Source organism: Schistocerca serialis, chromosome 7, assembly GCF_023864345.2.
Source record: "Schistocerca serialis cubense isolate TAMUIC-IGC-003099 chromosome 7, iqSchSeri2.2, whole genome shotgun sequence".
Taxonomy (NCBI): Eukaryota; Metazoa; Arthropoda; class Insecta; order Orthoptera; family Acrididae; genus Schistocerca; species Schistocerca serialis.
The window spans coordinates 33,199,863-33,216,551 of NC_064644.1; the positions used below are offsets into that span (position 1 = coordinate 33,199,863).

The 16,689-nt window shown below is 45.5% G+C and overlaps 1 protein-coding gene and 1 non-coding gene across 2 annotated transcripts in view; one reads left to right on the forward strand and one right to left on the reverse strand.

Moving 5' to 3' along the window:
• LOC126412369 (hemocyte protein-glutamine gamma-glutamyltransferase-like) overlaps positions 1-16,689 on the forward strand; it is a 389,080-nt gene that overhangs the window by 17,666 nt on the left and 354,725 nt on the right. The gene's annotated exons all lie outside the window — the stretch shown is intronic.
• On the reverse strand, positions 11,118-11,201 carry Trnas-gga (transfer RNA serine (anticodon GGA)). Its single transcript is given in 2 exon segments — positions 11,118-11,152; positions 11,162-11,201. It is a non-coding gene; the product is annotated as a tRNA-Ser (tRNA).

Sequence of the window (16,689 nt, forward strand, 5' to 3'; positions counted from 1 at the left end):
CGCAACGACGACGCCACTTTCCGAACCAATAATCAGCTAATGGAACTGTGAGAGTTCAGGTCTTTGTTTCATTAGTGCTACGCTGGACTTTGCAGTATTTCGACACACTGGAACTTTGATACAGGGCCGTCCTTTTGGGATTTTAACTTGTACTGATTCACAACCTCATCATCATCATCATCATCACCATTTAAGACTGATTATGCCTTTCAGCGTTCAGTCTGGAGCATAGTCCCCTTTATAAAATTCCTCCATGATCCCCTATTCCGTGCTAACATTGGTGCCTCTTCTAATGTTAAGCCTATTACTTCAAAATCATTCTTAACCGAATCCAGGTACCTTCTCCTTGGTCTGACCCCACTCCTCCTACCCTCTACTGCTGAACCCATGAGTCTCTTGGGAAACCTTGCTTCTCCCATGCGTGTAACATGACCCCACCATCTAAGCCTGTTCGCCCTGACTGCTACATCTATAGAGTTCACTCCCAGTTTTTCTTTGATTTCCTCATTGTGGACACCCTCCTGCCATTGTTCCCATCTACTATTACCTGCAATCATCCTAGCTACTTTCATATCCGTAACCTCAACCTTGTTGATAAGGCAACCTGAATCCACCCAGCTTTCGCTCCCATACAACAAAGTTGGTCGAAAGATTGAACGGTGCACAGATAACTTAGTCTTGGTACTGACTTTCTTCTTGCAGAAGAGAGTAGATCGTAGCTGAGCACTCACTGCATTAGCTTTGCTACACCTCGCTTCCAGTTCTTTCACTATGTTGCCATCCTGTGAGAATATGCATCCTAAGTACTTGAAACTGTCCACCTGTTCTAACTTTGTTCCTCCTATTTGGCACTCAATCCGTTTATATCTCTTTCCCACTGACATTACTTTCGTTTTGGAGATGCTAATCTTCATACCATAGTCCTTACATTTCTGATCTATCTCTGAAATGTAAGGACTATGGTATGAAGATCAGCATCTCCAAAACGAAAGTAATGTCAGTGGGAAAGAGATATAAACGGATTACCAAAATATTATCTAGACTCTTGTTAGCATAGTCCAGTGTGTATTTGCTAGTTAGTTACGTTTTCCAGTGGTTTTTATTTTGCTAAAGGCTTTTAGTCTTCAGTCAATATTGATGTTTACTGAACTGGTCCCGAGTTCTAGTCTCGATCCCGCACACAGTTTTAATCTGCCAGGAAGTTTCGATTGATGTTTACTATTTGTCCGATGTTCAAATGTGTGTGAAATTTTGTGGGACTTAACTGCTAAGGTCATCAGTCCCTAAACTTACACACTACTTAACCTAAATTATCCTAAGGACAAACACACACACCCATGCCCGATGGAGGACTCGAACCTCCGCCGGGACCAGCCGCACAGTCCATGACTGCAGCGCCTAAGACCGCTCGGCTAATCCCGAGCGGCTATTTGTCCCAGAAGTGACAGTTTCGTTCTCCATACAGATTAGTTGTTATTTCTATACTCGAGAAGAGATTTCCTTTTCAGTGCTGTTTATTCTTATATGAAAAGAAATTTTCTTTCTGAAGAAATTCTTTCTTATGTTGTACTTAAGACGTGCCATGAAGACTTATTATTTCCCATTAATTAAGTCTATTCTATCGAATCCAAGTGAACATTTCTTGTCCTCCGAGTCAGATGGACTCGACACAAATATTACGTGTACGAATTCCTTTATAGGTAAGCCACATTTCTCGCAGTACACTGTAATTGGCCATTCGCCTTCCTTGTAACACATCCTATGTCCTCATTCGATTGCATATCCCCTCGCTACCAGGCTACGTACGGAAGACCGGTATAATGGATCACGCATGTTCCCAACCTGTTGATAATCTTTTGAATAATTATTGTTTCCTCTCATATAGCTAATGAAGCTAATCTGTGGGGTGAGAGTTTTTCACCAAAACGCAAATTCCGTTTTACGAAAGAGACTAATAGTTACAAGCTGTTCTGGAAGTTAATCTCATCAGACACCATGGAGTGCGTAAAACATTAAAAAACTAACATCAGGCGTCTCAAACACATTTCGTCGGTCGTGAGCCTAGACATAGTTAGCATTTTATGCAATCATGTTCGTGGAATTACTTTTGTTCTGGTTTTTATTACTAACCGAGAACAAGACTCATAGTCCCTAGCTTTACAATAGGTACGAAGCAATTGCTGAGCATAAACACCAAATCGCATAACTTCGTGGGATACCCGTACAGAACTGACGTTTACTAGAAAGCAAACTACCTTTTCTTGATCCTTTTTTCATACCAAAGTTTTCTCCAAAGAAGTTGGAAAGGATGTTCCCCTTAGGGCAGTAAAATATTAGCACTTTCACGGTGATGAGACCTTGACTAGACTAGTCCGCGGAGTGTAAAGATCGAACGATCTGGCAAAGCTTCTTATGCTTATGCTTATGAAGGCGAAAGCAAAGAATATAGAGAGGCATAAGGCTAAAGCGATAAAAGCTTCCTTACACAGAAGAAATATGTTGGAACGAATATAAATTCATGTCGGAGGATTCTCAGGACGGATTTGTTACGAGGATAGTGTTGTATAGAGGTGAAATGTGGTAAAAAACTAAAGAAAAAAGGAGCACAGAACCTTTTAAAATTTGGTGCTACACAACAATCCTGAAACTTTGGCACGCAGATCGAATAACTTATAAAGAGGTACTCAATCTAATCACAGAGAAAATAATTTTGTGGTACAACTTGAAAAAGAGAATGGAGGGGTTGACAAGTCACGTCCTGAGGCATCAATTTGGCATGTCAATTTTTGGTGGGCGAGGATCATGCGATCCATGCAAAAGGCCGGCCGAAGTGGCCGTGGGGTTCTAGGCGCTACAGTCTGGAACCGCAAGACCGCTACGGTCGCAGGTTCGAATCCTGCCTCGGGCATGGATGTGTGTTATGTCCTTAGGTTAGTTAGGTTTAAGTAGTTCTAAGTTCTAGGGGACTGATGACCTCAGAAGTTGAGTCCCATAGTGCTCAGAGTCATTTGAACCATCAATTTGGCAATGAATCAAAATGTCGGTAAAAGTTGTAGAACAAGACCAAGGCTTCACTATAAATAGCGGGTTCTGATGCATGTAGAACGCAGTACACAGGCAAGTGTGGGAATACTAACACAGTACACAGCAGAGCGATGAGGCTGACGGGCAAAACGAAGTAACAGCAGTGGATACTTTTATTTGGTCACTGAGTGTTCGTCTCCTGGATTGGTGTAAAAACTTTTGGTGGCTATACTACGTGAATCAAATGACGCATTGGCGGTTTAAGGATGTATTAATGTAGCAGATGCTATAATTTTCGTTTACATAAACAAATGAAATATGAACCTAATCAACCAAGAGTCAGTTCTTCAATTTTGCTGGCCTTATCCCACATCTTCATGCAACCGGCATCTTAATCTGGATTTGGCAGTGTTAGTAGCTGTAGTAAGCAAAGAAAGGAAAGCGGAAAGGTGAAAGGAGTATACAGAGGATCTATAAAAGGGCAATGTACTTGAGGTCAACATTTTGAAAATGGAAGAGGACGCAGATGAAGATGAGATTGGAGATATGATACTGCATGAAGAATTTGACAGAGCACTGAAAGACAACACTCCGCTAGAACTGGTGGTAGCATTGGGTCAGCCAACCATCACAAAACTCTTCCATCTGGGTAGCAACGTGTGTGAAACAGGCGCAATTCCCTCAAATATCAAGAAGAATATAATAATTCCAATTCCAAAGAAAGTAGGTGTTGACAGATGTGAAAATTACCGGAATATCAGTTTAATAAGTAACGGTTCCAAAATACTAAAACGACTTCTTTACAGACGGTTGGAAAAACTGGTAGAAGCCGTCCTCGGTGAAGATCGGTTTCGATTCCGTATAAATGTTGGAAAACGTGAGGCAATACTGACCCTACGAATTACCTTAGAAGATAGATTAAGAAAGGCAAACCTACGTTCATTTGTAGGCCTAGAGAAAGCTTTTGACAATGTTGACTGGAATACTCTCTTTCAAATTATGAAGGTGGCAGGGATAAAAATACGGGAGCCACAGGCTATTTACAATTTGTACAGAAACGAGGTGGCAGTTATAAGAGTCGAAGGGCATGAAAGGAAGCTAGTGGTTGAGAGGGGAGTGAGACAGGGTTGTGGCCTATCCCCGACGTTAGTCAACTTGCATATTGAGCGAGCAGGAAAGAAAGTCCAGGAGAAGAAATAAAATACTTTGACCTTTGCCGATGACATTTTCATTGTGTCAGAGTCAGTAAAGGACTTGGAATAGCAATTGAACGGAATGGACAGTGTCTCGAACGGGGGATATAAGATGAACGTCAACAAAAGCAAAACGAGGATAATGGAATGTAGTTGAATTAAATCAGGTGATGCTGAGGGAATTAAATGAAGAAATGAGACACTTAAAAAGTAAAGGAGTTTTGCTATCTGGGGAGCAAAATAACTGATCATACTCGAAGCAGGGAGGATATAAAACGTAGACTGGCAATGGCAAGGAAAGTGTGTCTGAAAACGAGAGATTTGTTAACATCGGGTATAGATTTTTAAGTGTCAGGAAGTCTTTTCTGAAAGTATTTGTATGGAGTGTAGCCATGTATGGGTGTGATACATTGAGGATAAGTATTTTACACTAGAAAAGAATAGAAGCTTTCGGAATGTGGTGCTACAGAAGAATGCTGAAAATTCGATGGGTAATTAATGAGGAGGTACTGAATAGAACTGGGTAGAAAAGGAATCTGTGGCACAAGTTGACTAGAAGAAGGGATCGGTTGGTAGGACGTGTTCTGAGACGTTAAAGGGTCACCAATTTAGTATTGGAGAACAGCGTGGAAGATAAAAATCGTAGACGGAGACCAAGAGATTCAGAAGGATGTAAGATGCAGTAGTTACTTGGAGATGAAGAAGCTTGCACAGGATAGAGTGGCATGGAGAACTGCATCAAACCAGTCTCTGGACTGAAGACCACAACAGCAACATAGAATAGCAGATATCATTATTTTCATTCACATAAAGAAATGAAATAACTTAAAATCACTCAGCCCAGAGTTAGTTATTCTTCTTCATTTCACTGGCCTTATCCCGCATCTTCAGCGGGTCGCCATCTTAATCTGGATTCGGCAGTATTAGTGGCAGTTGTAGTTCGGATGCCCTTCCTGTCACATCTTCCCCCTCCAAAGGGACGGAATTCGTGTATCTCATCTGTGTACCCCATCTGAGAACGGTTTCGAAGTGTTTGCAAATCGTGTCATGAGGCTGAGCGTGGCTAAGGTCCCGTTAATGGTTTAATGGACGTGGGAAACCGCCTCCCCGAATCTCAGAAGTAGCGTGCTAATACGCGCTGCTTTCCGGGCAATTCTCGGTTAAATTTTCAATTTTTAGACACTCTTTCGTACATTGTACGCGATGTCGCAAGTGACTAAAATTACGCGCCACAGCTTGCGTCTTCCGTCGATCAGTATCTAGCTGTTAGATTTGAGTGCGTAACCAAGAATGTATAGTCGCACTCTTTCACTTCAGAAAGACACATGACGTAAAATATGGAACAGCCAACTGTTCATAAGTGACAGAGTGGGAGCGTGACATGATGGGTGAGGGAGAAAAAAGAACATAAAAGAGAGAGACGGAATGGGAGGGGACATAGAGAGAGAAACGGACTCGCGAAATGATGAAAGCCATGGGTTGGTTCGTTAATCTCTTTTGAGGCCCTTTTTTCGTAAAACTAACCAGTGAGTCGTTAATGCACTGTTAGGTGATAAAGCAAATGAAACGTACAAAGATGTTATTATAGTCCTTGAAAGGTAATTTTGAGCTACGAAATGTTTTTGATCTAAATGGGAATATTAAATATATCGTGTGAATGGGGGGGGGGGGGATATTAAAACTAAAAAAGAAAATATCTCTAACATTCGTGGTACGTTGCACATTGCTCGCGGGCCGTCTGCGCGTCGTGAACACAGGGTGCGGTGGCGTGCTGCAGTGTAATGGGCACTTGGAAAAGCACACACGGAAAACTCGACGCTCGCTTGTCAGAGCGCTGCCGTTGTGCCACCTAGACGTTTCCCGTTTAAATGGCTTTCAAACGAGCCACGAGTGGCTCCAGCCACTCGCGTTTGAAAGAGGACGCCAAATCGAATCGGCCGGCTTGCCCCGGCTGGCTTTCTGTTCCGTTGTTCTGTTCTGTCCCGCGGCCCAGCCTCTGCGCACTTGCTCACCCGTAAATCCTGCTGTCTGGAGCGCATAAATCTCCGCTCACAGAGAGCGCACCCCTCCCTAATATGCTTCTCAGCAGCGCAGTTTTTTCCCCCCTCTCACGGATCCCGCTAGCTTTGTCTACAAGTGCTCAAGGCCGTTCCATATTGCCGCGAAAGCGATTCTCTCTCCTCGTCAGCACAACGCCGAATGTTACTCAGTCAAATGTGGCTCCAGGTCGTTACTCCCGCACTGAGAATTAAAAGCAGCAGTTCCTGTTATTAATAGCCTTTTTTCCTTTTTTATCCTCTCTTTTTCTTGTTGCTTGTACTCGTATTCTTCTCAGAAATTCCGTGTCGTATCGACAACTCGAATGATGCATGACACTCAAAACGCTAATTCACGGTGACGCCGAAAATACTGCAGTGAATTGGTTCTCCATGTACTGTGGCTACTGTAAATTAAGAATTTGCAACCTCAACATATCGTTTCCTTGGCAAACGTGAGCGCTACCAGCTGTTCACGAGCTCTTGGTAACACTATATTTCGGATGTTGGCATGGAGCCACAGTAAATAGGGAGAATACAGAATGAAATATATCGTCTTACTAGCAGACTAGGTGTTATTAAATGATCGCATTCTGGTATCTTTTGCCACAAGAAACTGAAACCTAATGCTAGTGAAAACCCCACCAGGAAACTACTTATACACTGAAGCGCCAAAGGAACTAGCACAGGCACGCGGATTGATATACAGAGATATGTAAACAGGCAGAACACGGCGCTGCGGTCGGCAACGCCTATATGACACAACAAGTGTCTGGCGCAGTTGTTAGATCACTTATTGCTAGTACAATGGCACGTCATCAAGATTTAAGTGAGTTTGAACGTTGTGTAATAGTCCGCCAGCGAGCGATGGGACAAAGCATCTCCGAGGTAGCGATGAAGTGGGGATTTTCCCGTACGACCATTTCACGAGCGTACCGTGAATATCAGGAATGCGGTAAAACATCAGATCTCCAACATCACTGCGGCCGGAAAAAGATCCTTCAAGAATGGGATCAACAACGACTGAAGAAATTGGTCAACGTTACAGAAGTGCAACCCTTCCACAAATTGCTGCATACTTCAGTATTGGACCATCAACAAGTGTCAGCGTGCGAACCATTCAACCCTTGATGACTGCACGACATGAGGCTTCACTACTCGCCTAAGCCCATCAACACCGACATTGGGCTGTTGATGACTGGAAACACGTTGCCTGGTCGGACGAGTCTCGTTTCAAATTGTATCGAGCGGACGGACGAGTACGGGTACGTAGTTAATCTCATGAATCCATGGACCCTGTTTGTCAGCAGGGAATTGTTCAAGCTGGTGGAGGCTCTGTAATGGTGTGGGGCGTCTGCAGTTGGAGTGATGTGGGACCCCTGATACGTCTAGATACGGCTCTGACAGGTGACACGTACGTAAGCATCCTGTCTGATCACCTGCATCCATTCGTGTCCATTGTGTATTCCGACCGACTTGGACAATTCCAGCAGGACAATGCGACACCCCACACGTACATAATTACTGCAGAGTGGCTGCAGGAACACTCTTCTGAGTTTAAACACTTCCGCTGGCCACCAAACTCCCCAGACGGAACATTATTGAGGATATCTTGGATGCCTTGCAACGTGCTGTTCTGAGGAGATCTCCACCCCTTCGTACTCTTGCGGACTTATGGACAACCCTGCAGGATTCATGGTGTCCAGCACTACTTCAGTCATTAGTCAAGTCCATGCCACTTCGTGTTGCGGCACTTCTGTGTACTCGCGGGTACCGTACATGGTATTAGGCAGGTCTATTAGTCTGTTTGGCTCTACAGTGTATAATCTCTGGGATGTGTTTACAGCTTCACCGCTAATTGTAAGCATTCTACCTTTTAGATTATAAGAGGACGTCTTGAAAAGTAATGCCTCCGAATTTTTTATGTGAAAATTCTTATAACTTATTCAGTAAAACAAACGTTATTAACATTCTACATCTTTATTCTTCATTTCTAAATATTTGCAGCCCTTTGCCGCTAGAGAGCTCAGAATTGTAGCAGTATGTAACGTAACTGTGTCGACGATTGAGAAACAGCGTACTTTGATCCAATTTCGAATTGGAACAGTTCGTACACATGTGGCGCACCCTGTCTCTCAACATGACAATGTCAGGCCACACACGAGCGCTGTGACATCTGTAACAATCCGGCGCCTTGGGTTCACTACTGTCACAGATAATCTTCTATACAGTCCACCGAATGTCATCTGTTTCCAAAACTTAAAGAACACCTTCGAGGAATTCACTTTGATAGTGATGAAGTGCTGCAGGCAGAGGTAAGGCTTAGGCTCCGCCAAGAAAGAGAAACATTCTATACTGACGGTATCAATAAACTGGTCTCCTCATGGGACAAATGTGTTAGGAGTCACGGTGAGCATGTTCCCCACAGCTCGTAGTCTAGTGGCTAGCGTTGCTGCCTCAGGATCAAGGGGTCCTTGGTTCGATTTCCGGCCGGCCTTGGAATATTCTGTGGTGTCACCGCCAGACACCACACTTGCTAGGTGGTAGCTTAAATCGGCCGCGGTCCATTTAGTACATGTCGGACCCGCGTGTCGCCCCTGTGATCGCAGACCTAGCGCCACCACAAGGCAGGTCTCGAGATACGGACGAGCACTCGCCCAATTGTACGGACGACATTGCTAGCGACAATACGGAAGAAGCCTTCCTCTCATTTGCCGAGAGACAGTTAGAATAGCCTTCTGCTAAGTCCATGGCTACGACCTACCAAGGCGCCAATTGTAACAGTGCATGTATCTTACGAGTCTTATTTGTATAGTCAAGAGAGATGCATCACAAGGAGTGAATAAAGTTAAGTATATTCCAAAGCTACGTATTTTCTTGATAGCAGTCATAACGTATCTTGTCCCAGACTTGACGCCAGTCGGCGTGTGTGTACGCGTGCCTTTCTTTCGGCTCCCTTCCCAGTGTGGCGTAGCAAGCTTGTTACGCCACAACATATTCTCTCCTGGGGACTGGGTGTTTGTGTTGTCCTCGACATTTCATCCTCATCATCATCATTCACGGCAGTGGCTCGATTGGACTGTATAAAAAAAATTGGACTGTGTAAATCTTGTGACTTTGTAGTGGCGCTGATGACCGTGCAGTTTGCGCCCCACAAACGAAGCGTCTCCAAGGGTCCACGAGAAATATGTTGAGAAATAAATATACAGACGTGAAGGGTATATATGTGGAATGTTAAGAGAAGTTTCCGTTACTAATCCTCCGCATTTACAGACGTGAGGAATTGTGCGGCTGATCCCGAAGGAGGTTCGAGTCCTCCCTCGGGCATGGGTGTGTCTGTTTGTCCTTAGGATAATTTACGTTAAGTAGTGTGTAAGCTTAGGGACTGATGACCTTAGCAGTTACGTCCCATAAGATTTCACACACATTTGAACATTCGAACATTTTATTCAAATGGCTCTGAGCACTATGGGACTCAACATCTGTGGTCATCAGCCCCCTAGACTTAGAACTACTTAAGCCTAACTAGCCTAATGACATCACACGCATCCATGCCCAAAGCAGTTTTCACTTAAGAAATTCGGAGACATTACTTATCAGCACGCTCCCATATAGGACAGATTTCTAACAGAATGTTTGTATTAATTACAGCACGTTACATGACGTCTCCGTGATTGATAAAGTCAGAGTGACCGAGTTATCGTAACTCTAACAGTGTGGAAATAAAGCTGTCGGATCTGAATTAATGCCTAAATGTAGCGTGTGAAACTCCAGATGTTACGTGATGCGGGGTGAAACAAAGGAAATGGACGATGACGAGTACTGCCGAAGCGGCCCGCGTCGGACACGAAGTGCATTCTGGGAAACAAAACATGCCTGATGACGAAATGTACTCGGTACCCTCAACTGCGTGTCATTAACATTCGCCGCGTTGAGGATGGGAAAGTAGAGCAATGCGAAAACGGCCGACTCGGCAGGAACATTCAGAAAAGTAGTTGGACGATCACGTGAACGTTTCCATTTCTACGAGTAACGAATTGGAGTAATTTTTCAATTACCGACTCGATCCGAGTACGGCACGAATTCCTTGTGAGAAGCAGAAAGTGGGTGTAAGGAAGAGTTTCCTTGAACAACGACATGGTACTCGCATTCTCGTGCAATACTCGTTACTCAGTAACGAATACGCACCGTATGCAACAGGGGTATTGACGGACCGCATGTGGACTTACGCGAGTTGTGGTTGGCAGCCTTCAGAACAGTAGGTGGCGTCAGGCGCGGCCGCTCCCGCCATTACAGCACAGTAGCAACGGAAGAGGTCAGGGACGCCAGGGACGAAAGACGAGAACACGCGGCGGGCAACCCGGGACACTGCGAGAAGTCCCCCCTGTAGTCGGTCACCGTACAGACTAAGGCCGGTATTACACTATCAAATTTCTTTGTCAAAGATTTGATCAAAGATGTGGTCAAATATTCCGTCCAATATATTTGACAAAGATCTTTGACGTAGCGCTAGAAGGGGTATTACACTGTCATCAAATTTTTCGTCAAAGATGGCTGACAACAACTTGTTATTAACCGCAGCAGTTGCACGTACCGCAGTTGCATTGTGTGCACACGCGGAAAAGAAGTGGGGGAAAAAAAGGAACCATACATACGAGGTTGACAGTCTTAAATTCCTGGGATTACAACTTGATAATAAGCCCACAGGTTTATGCCAAAACGTGGCTGAAAGCCACATTCATGGGTTGTTCAAAAATGATTCAAATGGCTCTGAGCACTATGGGACTTAACTTCTGAGGTCATCAATCCTCAAGAACTTAGAACTACTTAAACCTAACTAACCTAAGGACATCAAACACATGCATGCCGGAGGCAGGATTCGAACCTGCGACCGTAGCTGTCGCGTGGTTCCAGACTGTAGCGCCTAGAACCACTCGGCCACTCCGGCCGGCTTCATGGGTTGTATTATGACGACTAATAGCTATGGAATTTGAAAATATGTTCGCCAGAAAAGCTAGATTCCTCGGTCCATATCGTGTTATTTACAAAATGTTCGTCATCTTCCACTTGGCGCAAAAACCATTCACAAAACTGTATTCGTCGAATACGGTCTTCTGACCGCTGGTGTACAGTAGACGTGTAATGGTATGGATGGAGTTGTTCGTGGTACAGCACTTCAACAACCAGCTGGCTATTTCTTGGACGACCTCTTTCCGTTAATTGTGGACGAAGTTTACCGGTTTTCAGAAGGCGTTGCTCCAGGCTCATCTTACCAGGATGATGCATTTGAAAGTACCGTGCAGCGTACGCACGAGCAGCAGCAGCTTGTTTATGGGATGCACGCAGCGTCTAAAGCATATCGACGAAGTATTCATCGTTTGCGTTCTCCGCCGGGGAGCCGCCCTACGTTAACTTAACAGGACCAGTCATGGTTGTGCATGCGCGGTTGGTACACACATGCATGCAGTTTAATGGATCCCACTGTCATGTGACAGCCTATTGTCATGTGACAAGATGATGTCCTGCTCATAGACGAAGAGAACTAGGCAACGGAAGTGGAGAAAAAATTCCCGACGAGGATTCGAACCATAGCTGCAGGGTGGCAGTCGGTTTAAAGTCGCAACGGTCTACACAGTGAGCTACGACAGCTACTCGTAGTAGGGTAGTTCGGTGCGACTCACTTTCCTCTGTGCATTCCGATGCGCTGCACTATGTGACAGTGTTGTCAACCTCTCGTTTTCATAAATGTGTTCTCAAAATGCATCCAACCTTATTTTGAAAGATAAACTCTTGTCTTGAATCTGGGTGACGAATCGCGTACCGAACTCCAAATTCGGCATTTTTTCTTCATCCTGTATAGTAGTACAGATGCCGTGTTCAGGTGTGACAGCGTTGTCTAAATGATGACATGGAAGGTATCAAGAGGCGGGACACGGTTGCCCGACCGGTATTCACATACTGAGATGTGGGAAAGCGCCTAAAAACCGCATCCAGGCTGGCCGGCTCACCAGCGCTGGTCGTTAATTCGCCTCTCGCACTCGATTCGGGTCGGGTTCGTCTCCCTGAATCCCGGAAGCAGCTGGTTAACATCCTCGGCTATGCGGGCAGCTGACAGTATCGCCGTGTTGTAGCCTTCGTGAAACATTTTCATGTTGACTAGCGGAGAAACTTCACGTTATTTCTAACGGCCTCTTTTCAGTAAGTACGGGACCGTTTCGAGTGGCAATGATCTACAGCCAGCTCTGGACACTTATGTCGACCTGTAAGAGAGACGGCTGTTCACGGAGAACTGGAAATGTGCGCGCCTGCAGCACAGTAAAGCATCGCAGTCTTGTGACACACATTTAAACACGCACAGGCAGACGCAGGGGGAGAGAGTTAGGCACACACACACACACACACACACACACCGACGCCTCCGCCCCCGTCACCCTTTTTGTCATATTTATTTATTTATTGTGTCGAGCACAAACTGGCGAGACAGCGACACGCCGCTCCGGCGCAGAATGCTGCGCGCTCCTCGTTTCGCTGCCGCCTGTTCTTCCTTTTGTTTTGTCTCTCTCTCTCTCTCTCTCTCTCTCTCTTGGTCTCTCTCTCTCTCTCTCTCTTTCTCTCTCCCTCCTTCATTTCTGAACTTGGAACAAAAGCAAACAAACAAATATAAATGCTGCAGAGGTCTTTTCACACACGATTTTTACCCTCCGTCTTTTTTTTTTTAACTTTTGTTACGAAAACAACGGGCGCTGTATATAAATGTTTGGCCCGCGTAGCGCGCGCACACTCCCACGGCTCGGTGCTCCCCGGGCAGTTGACTTGGAGCGCCCAGTTCACACTCGACCTTCGCGGCAAAAGGGTGAGCAGCGAGGGTAATGCAGGAGGTAACCGGCGCTTGGGCTCAAGACACGGTTTAATAGCGAGCAACACGTCTCTTACGAAACTGAAGCTTACTCCATTAGTGTTCTCTTTTTCTACACTACTTAAGCACCGAAGCAAGGTTAGGGTCTTACATCCCGTTGACGGAGTGGTCGTTAGAGACTGCTCGAGAGTTTGTGTGGTGGTGAAGGATAGGGAAGAAATCGGCCAAACCTTATAAAAGGAACCATCCCAGCATTCATATTAAGCGATGTAGACAAAGGAGGAAAAATCTAAATCTAGATGGCGGACGGGCTTTGGCATCGTCGTCATAGAGCACACCAGTTCAGTATTTTTACCACTGCATTGTGTCGCTCAGTATACAAGATGTTCATTTTAACTAAAGATACTGAAATACACTACTGGCCATTATAATTGCTACACCACGAAGATGACGTCCAACGGACGCGAAATTTTACCGGTAGGAAGAAGATGCTGTGATATGCAAATGATTAGCTTTTCAGAGCATTCACACAAGGTTGGCGCTACCACGTGCTGACATGAGAAAAGTTTCCAACCGATTTCTCATACACAAACAGCAGTTGACCGACGTTGACTAGTGAAACGTTGTTGTGATGCCACGTGTAAGGAGGAGAAATGAGTACCATCACGTTTCCGACTTTGATAAATGTCGGATTGTAGCCTATCGCGATTGCGGTTTATCGTATCGTGACATTGCTGCACGCATTGGTCTAAATCCAATGACTGTTAGCAGAATATGGAATCGGTGGGTTCAGGAGGGTAATACGGAACGACGTGCTGGATCCCAACGGCCTCGTATCACTAACAGTCGCGATGACAGGCATCTTATCCGCATGGCTGTAACGGATCGTGCAGCCACGTCTCGATCCCTGAGTCAACAGATGGGGACGTTTCCGAGACAACAACCATCTGCACGAACAGTTCGCCGACGTATGGACGTTTGCAGCAGCGTGGATTGTCAGCTCGGAGACCATGGCTGCGGTTACCCTTGACGCTGCATCACAGGCAGGAGCGCCTGCGATGGTGTACTCGACGACGAACCTGGGTGCACGAATGGCAAAAAGTCATTTTTTTTCGGATGAATCCAGGTTCTGGTTACAGCATCATGATGGTCGCATCTGTGTTGGCTGACATCGCGGTGAACGCACATTGGAAGCGTGTATTCGTCATCGCCGTACTGGCGTATCACCCGGCGTGATGGCATGGGGTGCCACTGGTTACACGTCTCGGTCACCTCTTGTTCACATTGACGGCACTTTGAACAGTGGACGTTTCATTTCAGATGTGTTACGACTGGTGGCTCTACCCTCCACTCGATCCCTGCGAAACCCTACATTGCAGCAGGATAATGCACGACCGCATGCCACAGGTCCTGTACGGGCCTTTATGGATACAGAAAATGTTCGACTGCTGCCCTGGCCAGCACATTCTCCAGATCTCTCACCAACTGAAGACGTCTCGTCAATGGTGGCCGAGCAACTGGCTCGTCACAATACGCCAGTCACTACTCTTGATAAACTGTGGTATCATGTTGAAGCTGCATGGGCAGCTGTACCTGTACACGCCATCCAAGCTCTGTTTGACTCAATGCCCAGGCGTATCAAGGCCGTTATTACGGCCAGAGGTGGTTGTTCTTGGTACTGATTTCTCAGGATCTATGCACCCAAATTGCGTGAAAATGTAATCACATGTCAGTTCCAGTATAATATATTTGTTTCTATGAATACCCTTTTATCATCTGCATTTCTTCTGAGTGTAGCAATTTTAATGGCTAGTAGTGTACTTCGAAAACTACACATCGGATCAAAAAAAATGGTTAGAATTCGAATTTGTTTAGTTCGGAGGGGAACATCCAACGATACCACACTCGACCCACTACACCACTCCTCGCATAGGTGCAGGGGGCAACTTCGAAATCTTCACTGGAAACCCCACTTTTCGTACTGCAGATTACGATTCTACGGCTATATTTATATAAGTTTTGTCTGAAGAATTATTTCGTTTCGCCACAGATGGCGCTGTGATCTGAGGAATAGAGATGGGTACACAATCGTAATTTACAACATGCTATTCAATGGGCCTTAAATATCCAATGTCACGTGCGACCCAACTTCCATGCTGCGAGAGTGGAACAGGCCATTATTTCATAACTTCTAAATCTAACCCCATTAGCAACGGCGTATTCCTCCGACATATCGAACACGGGGACTACTCGACGCCCCACCGCGGCCATGTAGCTAACTACGATGTATCACAACAGGCAGTGCACTGCGACCAGACCTCACATATTGTGCAGACGTAGAACAGATAGCGGCTCTAAACACAAGAATATTTGCGTAGTATTTATTACCTGCACACCTAATATCACATGGAGAACAGACGTGCAAGTGGACGATGAATTTTGCAACCATAGAAGGAAAAATTCAAATGATGCTGATTTACAGAGCATGTAGGTGAAATGTTGGGGCTGCAGTTGCCTTGCATTCCGAGCAATTTCCAGAGCAACCTCGCACTCGTTCTTTCTTTTACAAGGTTGTGGAAGCCTTCATGTCTGATGGCAGCGTATAAACCGGTAAAAGGGAACGAAGCAAACATGCAACAGGAGAAGCTAATGAAATAGCTGTACTAGCGGCAGTGCACCACAACCAACGGATAAGCACCCGGCAATTACACCGCGATTCTGATAGGTCCTTAGGTAGTACGATTGTCACAATACTGCATCGTCATATCTATCATCCATACCGCGTGTCGCTGCATAAAGAAGTTCCTGGCGCCGATTTCCATACCCGGGTACTGTTTTGTGAATGGGCACGTTCACAAATACAGACAACCCCCACGTTCTTTGCCGGGGTACTGTTTTCCGATGATTCTGCGTACTCAAACCACGGCTGCTTTGACCGGCATAACATGCATTACTGGAATGTAAACAATCCCCACTGGTTACGGCAAGCTGACCATCAACGTCCTTGGTCGATTAACGTATGGACAGGCATATTGGAGAACAAACTCACAGAGCCGTATTTTATTGACGGCACGTTGACTGGACGCAAATATCGAACTTTTTTTGGAACAGGGACCACCGGTACTACGGCAGGACGCTGCCTGAACGTTCGACAACGTATGTGGTTTCATCATGACGGTTGCTCAGCGCATTACGCAATTGAAGCACTGAAGGTATTAGGTGTTGTTTAGACTGGTCGGTGGATCGGCAGATATGGCCCTATTAACTGGTCCTCTAGGTCGCCGGATTTTCTTTCTGTGGGGATGTTTATAAAATAAGGTGTACCAGCAAGTGCCAACAGGTAGTGAAATCATGATCGACCGCACCAGAAACGCCTGTGCTGACATTCCCGCAGATACGCTTCTGTCCAGTCCTTTGAAAAGCGGATCACTAACTGTACTGAAGATGGCGCTACTACGTTCGAACACTTACTCCAACTGGAAAAATAGAGTAGCGTTCGCCTAGAGCCAAGGCCACAGTGGCATCTCAAGTACTCGCCTGTTCGATATGTCCGAGTAATACAACGTTGACAATGGGGTTT